The sequence below is a fragment of the Rattus norvegicus genome, chromosome 1 (assembly GCF_036323735.1).
Source record: "Rattus norvegicus strain BN/NHsdMcwi chromosome 1, GRCr8, whole genome shotgun sequence".
In the NCBI taxonomy this organism is placed as follows: Eukaryota; Metazoa; Chordata; class Mammalia; order Rodentia; family Muridae; genus Rattus; species Rattus norvegicus.
Window position 1 is genome coordinate 121944903 of NC_086019.1, and position 14207 is coordinate 121959109.

General features: G+C 34.4%; 1 long non-coding RNA gene across 5 annotated transcripts in view; it reads right to left on the reverse strand.

Annotated features, from left to right (window-relative positions):
• LOC134483425 (uncharacterized) overlaps positions 1-14207 on the reverse strand; it is a 602791-nt gene that overhangs the window by 427481 nt on the left and 161103 nt on the right. For all 5 annotated transcript variants that reach the window (XR_010060299.1, XR_010060303.1, XR_010060302.1 and 2 more), the window contains one exon: positions 6581-6674. This is a non-coding gene — a long non-coding RNA (uncharacterized LOC134483425). The remainder of the gene's footprint in view (positions 1-6580; positions 6675-14207) is intronic.

Consider the following 14207-nt stretch of genomic DNA (forward strand, 5'->3'; position numbering starts at 1 on the left):
GACTGATTTCCAGAATGGTTGTACCAGTGTGCAATCCCACCAACAATGGAGGAGAGTTCCTCTTTCTCCACATCTTCACCAGCATTTGCTGTCACCTGAGTTTTTGATCTTTTGGCTTGAGGTTTTAAGGGCAAGAATGAATAATTTGTCCATTATCTATGAATACCAAAGGTACTTCTTCCATGAAAATAAATTTTTAATGACATTTTCATTTGTAGTAGGCTGATTTACCTACTATTATTTTTATTTTAATTTTCCTATTAAATATCTACCATGAAGCATAGAGCTTCATATTTTCATATCCCTATTCATGAACTACATGTTTCATAAATTTATTAACAAATATGTATTCATAATCTGGGTGGGTTATTTTATACTGTTGAAATGGCAAAATTTTGTGTGTGTGTATGTGTGAATATGTGTGTGTATGTATGCATGTTGAAATTGCTTAATATTCTCATCTAAAGTATGTTTCTATGGTTTAGATACTTTATTTGCTATGGTTTGCCTCTGAATACTAATCTTTCCATTGTCTTCTGTACACCAAATTTCATGTCCTTTACTTACATATCTTTTTGGTATTTAAAGACAAATTTCTTCCTATAATTACCCATAATTGACCATGATATGCTGGTTTCATTTAAGGAAAAGTTCACCATCCTTAGTAATAAAAAATATGAACATTATAACCATATCAAGATTTTATTTTTCACTAATCATTTTGGCAAAGTTCACACATGCCAATTAGGATGATGAGTAATAAGAAATCTCATCCACTGCTGGTAAAAAGTACATTAATACTGCCCCTTTGGAAATCAGTTTGGTTTTCTGGGAATGATTTACTTAAAGTTATAGGTGTTCCATTGTTGGACATACATACATGGGAATCCATATCATATTATAGAGATACTACTAGTTCCTCTTCATTGCTACAATATTCACATTAGTTATAATTAGGAAATAGTCTACCTTTCCATAGTGGAGAAATTGATAATAAAATATGTTATATTACAAAAAAATATTGTTAAGCTCTTGAAAATGAAATAATGGGACTCATAGTTAAATGGGTGGGACAAACAAACAAACAAACAACAACAACAACAAAACCTCATTATGGTTATCCAGAACCTCAAAGACAAATACAGTCTGTATCAACTTATATTTGGATGATTTAAGATGAGTAAAGAACATATAAGAATTAGGGTGGAGGGAAGGATTTTGTGAGGATTGAGAAATAATATAAATAATTATGGGAATATTTTGGAGAGACATTGGGTTGAAGCAATTAAATGGAGATGGGTTAATGAAGAGGATAGAGTGGAATATTACAGAGGATAGCAAAACTATGTGTCATATCAGTTCTTAATATGTAATATAAATAAAAATAATTAAAGAAATTTTAAAAAGTAATGGGAGGGAATGACCAAACTGGACATCTCATCCCACCAAATGAAAACTCCAACCCAACTTATTGGCGATATCTATTATATTTTTCGGCCAATGAGTCCTCATTGTAATGTTCCAATAACTTTAAACTATTGCCAACATTATTTGGGGTGCAACCAATAATAGCTGGAACTGAATGTGATCTTCCTCATTAAGAAGCTCTCTCCACTTGACAAAATTTTCTATCAAAACGAGTTTGGTCCAGTATACTTTCAAGGGAGTAGAATACACACTCATTCAGGAGTTTCGTTCCACCATAATTAACCAATGGTAATTTTGAATTTTTTTGATTCATAATATATTATATTTTTAACCATGATGGTAATTTCTCATACATTATGATTCCAAATTTAATATTTTCATGGGCTTTTCTCTATAAGCATGTATCTCCATGTGTCTACGTGCTTCTTGTGTTTTATCCTTTCTGATTCCTTTGGTTGTTTGTTCTGTTTCAGTCTGGTTTGTTTTTTCCTTTTTATGTTTTCTAAGGGGTGGTGTGAGGACATGAGGAATTAGGTCATTCTGGAGTTAGAAAGAATCTGGGAGGATAAAATAAGGTGGCATTAGAATATATTGTCTGAAAAAAATCAATTTTCAAGAATTACTAATTCAAAAGTTAATACAGATTCCATATTAATTCATTTTCAGTTATTAAAATTTAACTAAATGTGTGTGTTTGTGTGTGTGTGTGACTGTGTGTGTGACTGTGTGTGTGTGTGTGTGTGTGTGTGTGTGTGTGTGTGCCATGACGACATGTAACAGTCACAGGAATAATTTGGGGAGTCAGTTCACTACATATGCATGTATATGTATTCTAGAGAGCAAACTCAAATTGCCAGGCTTAAACAGCTATCACCTTTGTCTGAATTGTCAAGATGACAGGATGCCTAGGTAGCCCACATCTGTTCAGAAGAGGAGAGGGAGAATAGGTGAAGGGTGATGGGAGGGCTGGTGATTTGGGAGGGCAACAGCAAGCAGAAGGTAAAGGGAAGAAGTAAAATATGAAATTAAAATTTAAAAAGTTAAAAATAATTTTCACAGATATATGTTCTAGTTGGAATAAATACATAACTCAGAAAACTAATAATATCATTGTTCTCTATTTTATTGGAGGGGAGTTTAAAAAAAAACAATGGTATAAATATGAAGGGAAACTAGTGACAGATTAAGTGTCTTAGTAAGGTTTTTATTTCTGTGAACAGAAACCATGAGCAATACAACTATTATGAGGATCATATTGAATTGTGGTTGACTGGTAGGTTCAGAGGTTCAGTCTATTACCTTCAAGGTAGAAGCATAGCAGTTTTGAGGCAGACATGGGGCTGTAAGAGTTGAGAGTTACAGTTACATTATGAAGGCAGCAAGCAGAAGATTGGATCCCAGATAGCTAAGATGTGGTTATTAAAGACCACACACACAGGGCCACAGCTACTCAAACAAAACTACATCTCCAAATAGTGCCACTAGCTGGGCCAAGGATATACAAACCACTGAATTAAATGGTGATGCTAGTAGAAGCTGAGATTTGCAGAGTGAATATGATGAAGGATAAATATCCCTAAAGTCATTTTGAAAAAGGCTTATGGAAGGAAATTTCTGTAAAAGAGACTTCACTATACAAATATATGTATAAACATTTTTCAAATAGGGTTAACTAGTAATAAGACAATGATTTTCCATTGGACATTATAACCTAACAAATACATAGTCCAGAGCCAGTATCAGTATTGGGTTTTCTACTTTGAATGTACATTCCAGAGAATTCCCATACAGTCTAGCCCATTACACACCTTCTTGGTTACCATACAGAACTTGAAATTAAGACCATATTACTGAGTAAATAAAAATGCTGGTGTGAAATGGCAAAAAAAGAGACCATATTACTGAAGTCAACACATGCTTAAGTCAAAGAACAGAGATAAATTTATTTAGCCTTGACTAATAAGCTTGATTCTACTGTTTATCTTAGTGGAAAGCTTTCATAGTACCAGAATATATGAAGCAGGTTCCTGTAGGAAAGACCTAATCACCACTTTGTCAAGCTTGGAAATACTTACTGCCAATTAATTCCAAATGATACAATGATGAACTGCCTATCATGAGAATAACCAAAATTTTTAATTATAATTGTGTCCCAAAATGAAATCTAAAATTGGCCCAGTTTTCTGAAGTAGGATCCTGCATCAAAACCGAGCCTTCATACTACTTGCATACCGAACATAATTACTGTGCTAAGTCTTACTGATTTAAATCAATTCACAACTCATAATCATAGCAATAAATTAATGTACTCATGAAAAATATTCAGAGCATAGAAAATCATGCATACACTTGCATACCTGTGTAAAATCAGTAGGCATATTTTATTGTTTAAGTGGGAAGGCAGTGATTCTTCTTTATATTATGTAAATTAATATATGTAATTTTCAGGTTAGCACATATAGTATTTTTTGTGTAAAACTATGTGGCATAGTAATAATGATATAAACGAAATAGTTGATAGATTCCATAAACCTATGTGGATGGTTCTTTCGATGGATTCATGATCATTAAATAATTAAAACAGTGCATGTAGAAGAAAGTATAATCATGACATGCATTTTTTTTAGCTTAAATGAGGGAAGGATAACAGGAAAGGAAATGTGAGTGATGGATCATGATTCCAAATTACTAGCACCAATATACTATGTATATTTTATGATTTGTCCCTTGACCATTTGTGTATATTCCTTGAAAAAATAGATCTCAAATTGTTGAAATCCATAACATAGTATAGAAAAGTAATATTAGAATTAATCATATGTAAGCAATTTTTTAGTGGACAATATTTATTTCCTTAAATACCCTCTCTGATTTTGCAACCAAATATTTCAAAAAACTATAACCTATCAAAGTTTAATAGATAATTGTAGACAAAAAATCTTTAATATCAAAAGGCAAGTTGGACAGATCATTTTTTAATAGAGAGTTAGAGGTTGAAGCCTTTTTAGTGTAATCATCCTGTAGGGAGTCTTCAGTGCTGCTTTCAGAAGGACCTGATTTGTCCAGTACCCCTGTGAGGAAAAAAAAAATTGGGAGAACAAACTATCCTCATAGGGAATTCTGAGGCAGACTTGCTTTCAGAGGCAAACAGCATTCACCTTTTGGGCTGAATATTCTCATATCACACCATGCATCTCCACATAGTACAGAGCCAGTTCTCTGGCCTTACTGAAAACAAGTATATTTCTTGGCAGTGATCTGAGAGCACTAATGGACATATCTGTGGAAAGATTCTGCATCTAGAACTGTCAGAGCACTGCTACCTCCTTAGATTCTGAGGAAAATAACATGGTCATTCTCACATTGAAAGATTACTTTTTAAGTAACTTGTCCTGATTTTTAATTAATCATTTTATTCATTGACATTTCAAATGATACCCCCTTAACCTGTTATCCCTTCACAACGCCCCATCCCATCCCGCTCTCCCCATCCACTTTCCCTCTATGAGTTTGCTTCTCCACCCATTCATTCACTCCTGCCTCACCACTCTAGCATTATCCTATGGTGGGGCATAGAGTACCAACTGGCATTCCCCCTGTGGATGTCAGATAAGGCCATACTCTGCTACACATCTATCTAGAGCCCTGTTGAACTCGAGGTATACTTTTTGGTTGGTGGTTTAGTCTCTGGTAGCTCTGTGTGGTCTACTTAATTCACAGTGTTCTTCCTATGGGGTTACAATACACTACAGCTCCTTCATTCCTCCCCTAGCTCTTCCGTTGTGGCCTTCAAGGCTCAGTCTGATAATTGGCTGTATCTGCAACTATATAGCTTAGGTGCTGATAGACTCACTCAGGGAACAGCCATATTATGCTCATGTCTCCAATTGATTCTTGACATCAACAGTAGTGTTGGGTTTTGGTATCTGCAGACGGAACGGATCCCTTGATATGGCGGTCTATGGATGGCCTTTCCTTCAGGTTCTGTTCCATTTTTATTCCCTGTCTTTCCTTTTGTCAGGAAAATTTCTGGGTTAAAATTTTTGAGATGAGTGGGTGACACCATACCTCAACTAGGGATTTTGCTTATTTACTGCAGGTGTTCTCTTCAGGGTCTATCTCTCCTTTGTGGGTAATTTCTGCTAAAGTCATCCCTGTTTGGTCCTGGGAGCCTCTTTTTTTTGCGGGCATCTGGGAAGTCTTAGTACCTACACTCAATTCCACAGTCCCCAAGCTAATTATTTCTATACAGTTTCCTGACTTTCTGTACTTCTCTTCTATCCCTTCCAATACCTGATCTTGTCTCTTCTTTTTTCCTCTCCCTCCTCACTTCCTTCCAGGTCCTTTCCTTTCTCTATCTCCGGTAATTATTTTGTTCTCTCTTCCATGTAGGATTGATGCATCCACATTTTGGGCTTCTGAACTCTTACCCTAGATATCCCTCAACACTGTGTTCATAAACAACTGAATGAATATTGAAAATATGGTACATTTACACAATGAAATATAACTCACTTCTTGAAATAATGAAATCGTGGAACTCTTACTTAAGCAGATAGAACTAGAAAAAAGTCATTGTGACTGAGAAAAATCATCCTGAGTGAGGTACTCAGAACCCCAAAGAAAAAATTTAGATGTGATCACTTAAAACTGCTTCTTAGATTTTAATCTTTACAAATGCCTGTAAGAATCCTTAAATTCTCAGTGGTAAGATATGGAGTAAGGACCTAGGAAGGATGGAAGGTTTTCCTGAATAACTAAAAGATATAATTAAATCTGGAGATATTTCAAGTAATATGATATTGGAATAGTAATATTAAATACAGAAATGGATGAAAGTAGGGTAGGGGAAGACAGAATCTGTGGACCATCTGAAGAATGTTATAGAAAAGTACTATAGTAGAGGCACCTCAATATATGATATGTAAATGGAATATTCTTAATACAACAGCAAAACATGCGGAGAGTAAAACCTTACTGCCTTCTCTTACAACCAAAACCCCTCCAGTACCATATATGGGGTACATGTAATTGAGTTTTGATGACTGAGATCTCAGAGAAACTCTCAAACAATGTATGTTACTACCCACATTATTGGTTGCTTTACAAAAACTGAAAGCAAAGCCATTTTGATGGAACCACACTTACCTACCTCATTGCACTTGAAGACGTTTCAGTTGGTGACTAACTGTGAATATTCACCCTTCTAAATAGTGTTCATGGATTGGAAAATTTATTCATACTTCCTAAGGAGAAAAGCAAAGAGGAACATAGCTGAAATCCTTCAGTTTTCAATGGTGAGCTCTCAACAGTGTACATGGGTGCAGTAGTGGTACAAATATGGTGAGAGTAAGTAACAATTATTTAATTGGATTCAATGCCCAGACCATGAGACCTGTACCCGACATTGCTCATATGGTCAAGGAAAGAGAAATATGTAGATTGTAGACCAAGGGACAAACCAAACACCATTTTTTTTCAGCAAAAGAAATATGCAATTTAAAGAATCCTAGTGACATTCTGTTATTCCCTTTAATAAGTATATTGCTTAGCCATGATCTCAGAAGCTACTGTCTGTTATATTTGGGAACAAAGGCAGAGCCACATACCTGAACATTGTGTAGAGGTAAAAGAGATTTGACAACTCAGTCATAAATGAAAATTCTCAATCAATACTCTCCCTTCACCTCTCATGAATATTTGTGTTGGGAGAAATCTAAGAGCCAGTGGGGATGGAAACAATGTCTTCCAGGTATACCAGACCTAACTAACTCACACATGATCACATATAGATCATGACAACATGCAAGTGATTTGCATAAAGTTGATAAGTCCCCACTACTGAGAGAAAAAACTAAACATGATCTTCCATCTCTAATCATGAAACTATTTCCGATATACAAATATTTGTAAAGGAGAAATTAATATAATATGGTGGAGTCTCACTGATTATAGAAATCACATACATGGAAGGTGTTATTCAAAGTAGTAGACAGCCAAATCATATGAACTCAATGGTAGTTTGGCAGTAAATTTTGATTCCTAATATTGTGTCTCTCAACATATAACCATATATAATTGAACAAAGGAGAAAGTCTGCCCCAGCAGATTTCATGATAAGATCATGATGTATACAAACAATAAACTTTGTTTGCTGGACATAAAGAATTCAACTTTGAGCTGTGCAGGAAATTTTCTCTGGTGGTTTTCATTCATAATGCTAGTAAACACTACTCAGGCTCCTTTTAGAAAAAAAATAATGGTTTCCTTATCCATTAATAATCTTTATATGCTACAGTAATTACTAGCCTGGTAAAATACACTAAAATTCCAATTGTGCAAAGTGTATTTTGTCCTTATCCTACCCTATTATTAATTAGAAATGAGGTTATTTCTACAGAAGAGAATTTAGGAATGATACTACAAAATGATCAATAAACTTGGACAGGGAACTTAGAGATCCTAGCAGAGAACACATTAATCTTGTTTTTCTAAATCTCCAATTTGTCAAATTCCCTTTTAAATATTTCTATTATGTCCTTTGGTGTGTGTTGCTAATTATTTCAGTAGATAACAATTTTATTACTATTGTTTTGGTTTGCACATTGATAAATAACTACATAAAGACTGTGAATAAGCAACAGTCTGTACTCAGACACAGTTGGGAATTCTAAAACTTCCCATACTGGGTAAAAGCTAGAGGACAGGAATGAATGATATGGGATGTCTCTATAAAATACCTGACTGTTGTAAACACGGCTTCCCACAGTTAGGGTTACAAGTGTACCCCTCACAAGATTGAGCACAAATTCAAGAAAGGAAGAGGAGGGCTTCTCAATATTCCAACTCTATCTGCACACAGTCTAACTAACATAGATTGCAAATGGTGTAGTAAGTGTCTGGTTTCCTTAGAAATGTAGTCACTGGTAAGGAAAACATAACATATTTCAGAAAAATAAAACAACATACAACAAAATCAGACGGAGCATCATGCCAAATGGAGAGAAACTCAAAACATTTTCGTTAAAATCAAGCACACGACAAGGAAGTTTATTCTTGCTGTCCTATTCAGCGCAATATTAGGAGATTCTTTTGAATATGGTATGATTTTATGCATAAAAGTTCCTAAGTGTTGCAGCAGAAACTGATAATGCTGACAGTTACTTTCAGCAAAGTAGCAGTATAAACAAATTAATGAAAAATCATGTCCTGAAATCACAAATACTTTGAAGAACAAACCGTAGAAACAATATGATTTCAAAAACATTATATACTACTCATATAATATATATATATATATAACACGATGTTATGTAAAATATTACATATGTATATATTTGATGAACAATAATATCCTTCACACAAATTAAAAATTAGTGCTATAAAATTTTATGGAGACAAAAAGTTTCCATATAGAATAAACCTGAATAATAACCAAAGTTCAGGAGTTATTGGCATGCCAGATTTCAAACTGTACTATGTAATATCTACAGTAATAAAAACTGTATTGTATGGTGCTACTCTGTTATTTCTGTATTAATTAACCTCTTTAGAAGCAACAACCTTAGAAAACACTCAGACTGTTGTTGGCTTGGATCAACAATCGCTTGCATTTTAGAAATATTTTTAAATTATTAAACCCAAACAACATTTGGAAAAAAAAACAGATTACAATGAGTAAAAAGATAGGACATGCCACTGAGGAAATCTGTGACCCAAAGCCTATTATTACTCTGCATTGAATCATCTGTACATATCTTAGACAATTCAGTTTAGTGTTTTTATGGCATACATGAGTGGGCTAACAATTGGATCTCTGATCCTTGTGTCTGTTCCTTTTCCTTCATTTGGATTGCCTTGTCCACCATCAATATGATGTTCTTTGTTTATCTTATTATATTTTATTTTGTTAATGTTTGGCTCTTATCCCTTGGGTGTTTTTTTTCTCATGAGAGGCAGAAAGGGAAGAAATCTGGAAGGGACAGGCGGTGGGGAGAATGTGGGAAGACTTAAAAAAATAAGGAAAACAGTGATCATGATATTAAAAAAAAGATTAGGAAAATGAAAATGAAAAACTGGGACAAAAATCAATTTTCAGGAAAAAAATGCAACATCATTTTATAATGAAAAACAAAATACAATTCCTAAAAGACCAAAAAGCATACAAATAAACAGAAATAAAAGAAAAGATATAACCTTGTGTATTTATCTGATGGAACATGACCAGTGTCTCCCAAACCAAACCTCCCAAACAACTCAAAAACAAATCTGCATTCTATTTTGCATATCTTATAAATTTCATCCAAATCACCAGATCAAAGCAAAGAACAGATTACATATCAAAATAAAGTTCTTTCTAATCCACCAGTTTATTGTTGAATCTCAGAAAGATTTAAAAATAAAAACGTATTAACAAATAGCACATACCTAAATACACTAAAGTATTGTCATAACATTCAAACAAGATCACCTTATGAGATCACAGAACAAAAAGGTTTATTATTCTGTACCAGTCTATACACTGTATGTATGTGTGTGTTTTTGTGCATAGACAGACAGACAGACAGACAGACAGACAGATAGATAGATGTTTGTGTGTGTGTGTGTGTGTGTGTGTATATATATATATGGAAGGTGCAGCACGTTTCCACATGATTGCAATTCACACACCTGAATTCACTCTGCCAACTATTCTTTCTTATAGCCATTTTGGAAACCTCTTTTCTCTATTATAACTATCATAACATCAAAATTCATTCTAACTTGATGACCCTAACTATTCAGAAATTTGGAGGTGCAAACCACGTGTTCTATTGTGTGTTTTCCCTCTGATGATAATCTGTATGTAAACTCTCAAATGTTTTTCCCCTCCATAATTTTCAGTTTATGGCAGATACCAAGATAGCACTGTACCTTCCTTTATGGGTGTAATTATTATGCAAAAATCTGTACACAAACTTAAATGTTCTTTTTATTTTCAGACCACGGTTACTCCCACACAACAATGATCCACAACTCTGTCAGCTCTTTGAAATGCTAATAATCACCCTGTAAGAGAACTGAGCTGAAGTGACAGGGCAGATTGTCAGCTCCAGGGGAGTGGCACTGCAGCAAACACAACACAGGACAGGACAAAGGAAGTCAGGTTCTGATCTGATAGGTTTCTGATCTTACTGTACAGAGTCAAAGACTTGAAATTTATAGAATAATCTTCTATCCCAACAAATTTGCAATATTTAGTGTGAATAAAACCATCTCTACCTATTAAACAAATTATGGGGCTTTGACGGAGCTGACCTTGTTTGCTGCATTGCCTTGCTGACTGATCTTAGGGTGGTTACAACAGGCATCCTTGGCTGCCTCTTCTCTTAATAGGACCTGCTGCATTTATTTAAGTAATCACCCTGTCCCAAGCCCCTGGTCTGTGCTAGTTAATTAAGCTAGCATAATCCTCCAATCACGCATGTGGGCATGGTTGCCAGGCTGCAGAGATTCAAATTCTTTTCTAAAGCAAATGACACAAGGTAGGCAGCCATTAGCTTTAAGCTGTCCTAGTGCTAGTATGAAAGTCAGGGCACTTCCTAAACCCCTGTATAAATAGATCAGGGACAAATTCAAGGCACTTTCTGGGCAATGATGACTACAGGGTATTGAATTATATTCCCATTTACAACTGTATACAAAGGAGAAAAAAGTGCTTAGGAAAACGTAACAAAATTAGGTAATGTACAAAAGCACTAGATACTTGTAATATCAGGAGAAATCATTTAATAAAAGAAGATGCTACTTTAACAACATTCTGCATTACTCAGGTTTTACTTCATTAGGTGGATTTTTAAAGTTTCCTATGTGTTCATGTAAATGAAGCACTTACCATTAACATAATGTTTGCTATTTACTAAAAGCTTGGTTTGTCATTCAATGATGATTTTTCCTTCTGTTTTAAAAATTGTTGCTATGAGATACTTACTGATTTGTTTGTATTTTAAATAGGGTCTTACTCACTAGATTTTGCTGGACTGGAAACTCACTTGTAGAGCCGGCTGGCTTTTCACTCAGAGATTTACGAACTTTTGACTTGTAAGTGCTACAAGTAAACTCATGGTACTACAGTTAGCTAGAACTTATTAATGTCAACTATGTGTGTGTGTGTGTGTGTGTGTGTGTGTGTATGTGTGTGTGGTGTGTGTGTGTTTCTGTGTAATAATTTTGCAGAACTGTATTAGTTTTTATAAGCAGAATTATCCCTCTGCATCACTATTTAACTTTAAAACTTGGTGATTAGGATGCCCAATGACTATGCAAAGAAAGTACAAACAAAGATGTAGAATAGCTCCTGAATGTTAATGATTGTACATTCAATTAGTTTTCAATAAATGTAAATATGATATTGACTTAGTAATATCCTTTTCTGCAAGACAAAGGGTACCTGGGAAAAGGAAATGCATAAGGAATTACTAAATGTGCTTTGAATTTGGCCAATCAGCACTGTGTACTATAATCAAGGGAGGAAAACATTTGCAAAAATGAAAAGGTCATTTTAAAGGAATATGGGAATACTCAGCATCCTATTCCATAGCAAGGAATCTATCAGAAGCTATCCCTGTGTGACTAACTTTGGTTCAGTATAGAACTGAGCAGATAAATATGGCAATATATTAATTCATATCATATTGAGAGAAAGCGATGACCTCTCTTAAACAGGCTGGGCTACTGCAGATCAGACCCTCTGAATCTTCTCTCAATGCTGGAGATGTTTAAAAGTTGCTGAAAAAACACTTCTGCAATCATGATTTTAAAGATAGCTTTCAAATATCGATTCTGATTAGTAAAAATGCCTGTGAAATTACAATGCTGTTGTCTTGTGTTTATCAAAATTGTCAGAGGATACTTGGTAGCAAGTGTGCCATAAGTTATAGTAATTTATTATTTATAAAGGCAAAGTTTGCATCAATCACTTTTTTTTCTGGCCAGGAAGATGCTGTGCAGAATAGACTGGATTTAAATATACAGTGTTCCATCTTTATCTGCCATCTGCCAGGTTAAAAAAACAGTTTTTATATAAAGGATGTTCTGTCTTCCAGATTGTATACAATAAACACAAATGGCAAGAGTAATAGAGGATTTTCTAAACAAGAAAATGAATCCAAATTTTTTTGCATCTATATTTATACTGTGTGTCAAATTGTGATTAGGACACTGAAAACACTGAAAGAAATTCCCAAGTTTTATATTATTATTGTGTGTTTGCTTGTGTATTTATTTATTTTTATTGGATTTTTTTTAAATTTATATTTCAAATGTTATTCCCTTTCAGAATTTCACAGACATATGCCTGCTATTCCATCCCACTCCCCTTCTTCTATAAGGGTGTTCTCCCCATCCACCACCTTCTGCCTTCACCCCAACATTCCCCTACAATGGGGGTCCAACCTTGGCAAGAGCAAAGGTTTCTCCTTCCATTGGTGCCCAACAAAGCCTTCCTTTGCTACTTGCGCAGTTGGAGCCATGGGTCACTTCATGTACAGTCTTTGGGTAGTGGTTTAGTCCCTGGGAGCTCTGATTTTTTGGCATTGCTGTTCTTATGGTGTTACAAGCCCATAAGTTCTTTCAATCCTTTCTCTATTTCCTCCAACGGGGGTCCTTCAGTTGTTGCTCCAAACTCTGTGTCCATATCCCCACCTATGGTTATTTTTCCCCCTTTCATGAAGGAGTGAAGAAAAAACTCACATTTTATGAGCTTTTCATTGTCTCTGATTGGTTGAGTCCTCCCTTTTCTCCTCTATGTCCTCCTCATTTTCTCCTTTATTTAATTTCTGTTTTATGTTCATACCCCTTTTATTTTTTGGAACTTGATAGCCAGTATCTAATTCGGTAGAATAGATTGGACTCAATTTTGAAGTAAATATTTTTATTCTATCTTTTGAATGATTTGATTGATATGTAAGCCAATGTATCTTGAATGCTTTTAATTTGATTTAAAAATGTGAATTTTGCTCTGATCATTAATTACTTTTATTTACTATTAGATTTTTTTTTGTGAAAAAGAGCAGTCATGTTGGCACATGCCCTTATATCTAACAACTGAGAGGCATAGGCAGAGAGTCTACTCTGAGTTTACTTACAGTCAGAGTTACATGTTAGAATTTGTTTGTAACAACAACAAAATATATTAATAATATTCAAATTGTAGTAGTAAAATATTATCTCTTCTCTTTTTATATTTTTAGTGGTAAGCAGCAGGTTGCTGAATTATATCTCCAACCACAGAGGGGAAACAGACAGACTTCATGAGTTTTTTTCACAGACATAAATGCATTCCTAAGGTTATGTTTTATTGAATAATGCCGCATCTGATAACCTTCCAAAGACATCAACTAGGAGTCAAATGTTTAAAATTTAGGAAACAATAGTGGACATCTCATTCAAAATAATACAATCTACTCCTTGTCACCACAATCTCAAACCAATTTATAATAAAATATATAGTATACAAATGTAAAAGGCCCTATTATTTTCATAGAAGGAAAACTCCTTAAAAGCTTAAAGAGTCTTTTGAGCCTCAAGTCAATACCTTCAATGTTGCCCCTTAAATATACTAAATATAGTTACATATTTTTAGCATACAATGATGTAAAACATATATTAATTTTTATCTAAAATGAACTTAGACTGTCCTAAGAAATTCTTTAGATGACCTTGAGTTTCATATTTTTCTGAACGTACCTCATGGTTGCTGTTGTTCCTTGTGTGTATAGTATATCTGCATTTGTGATGAA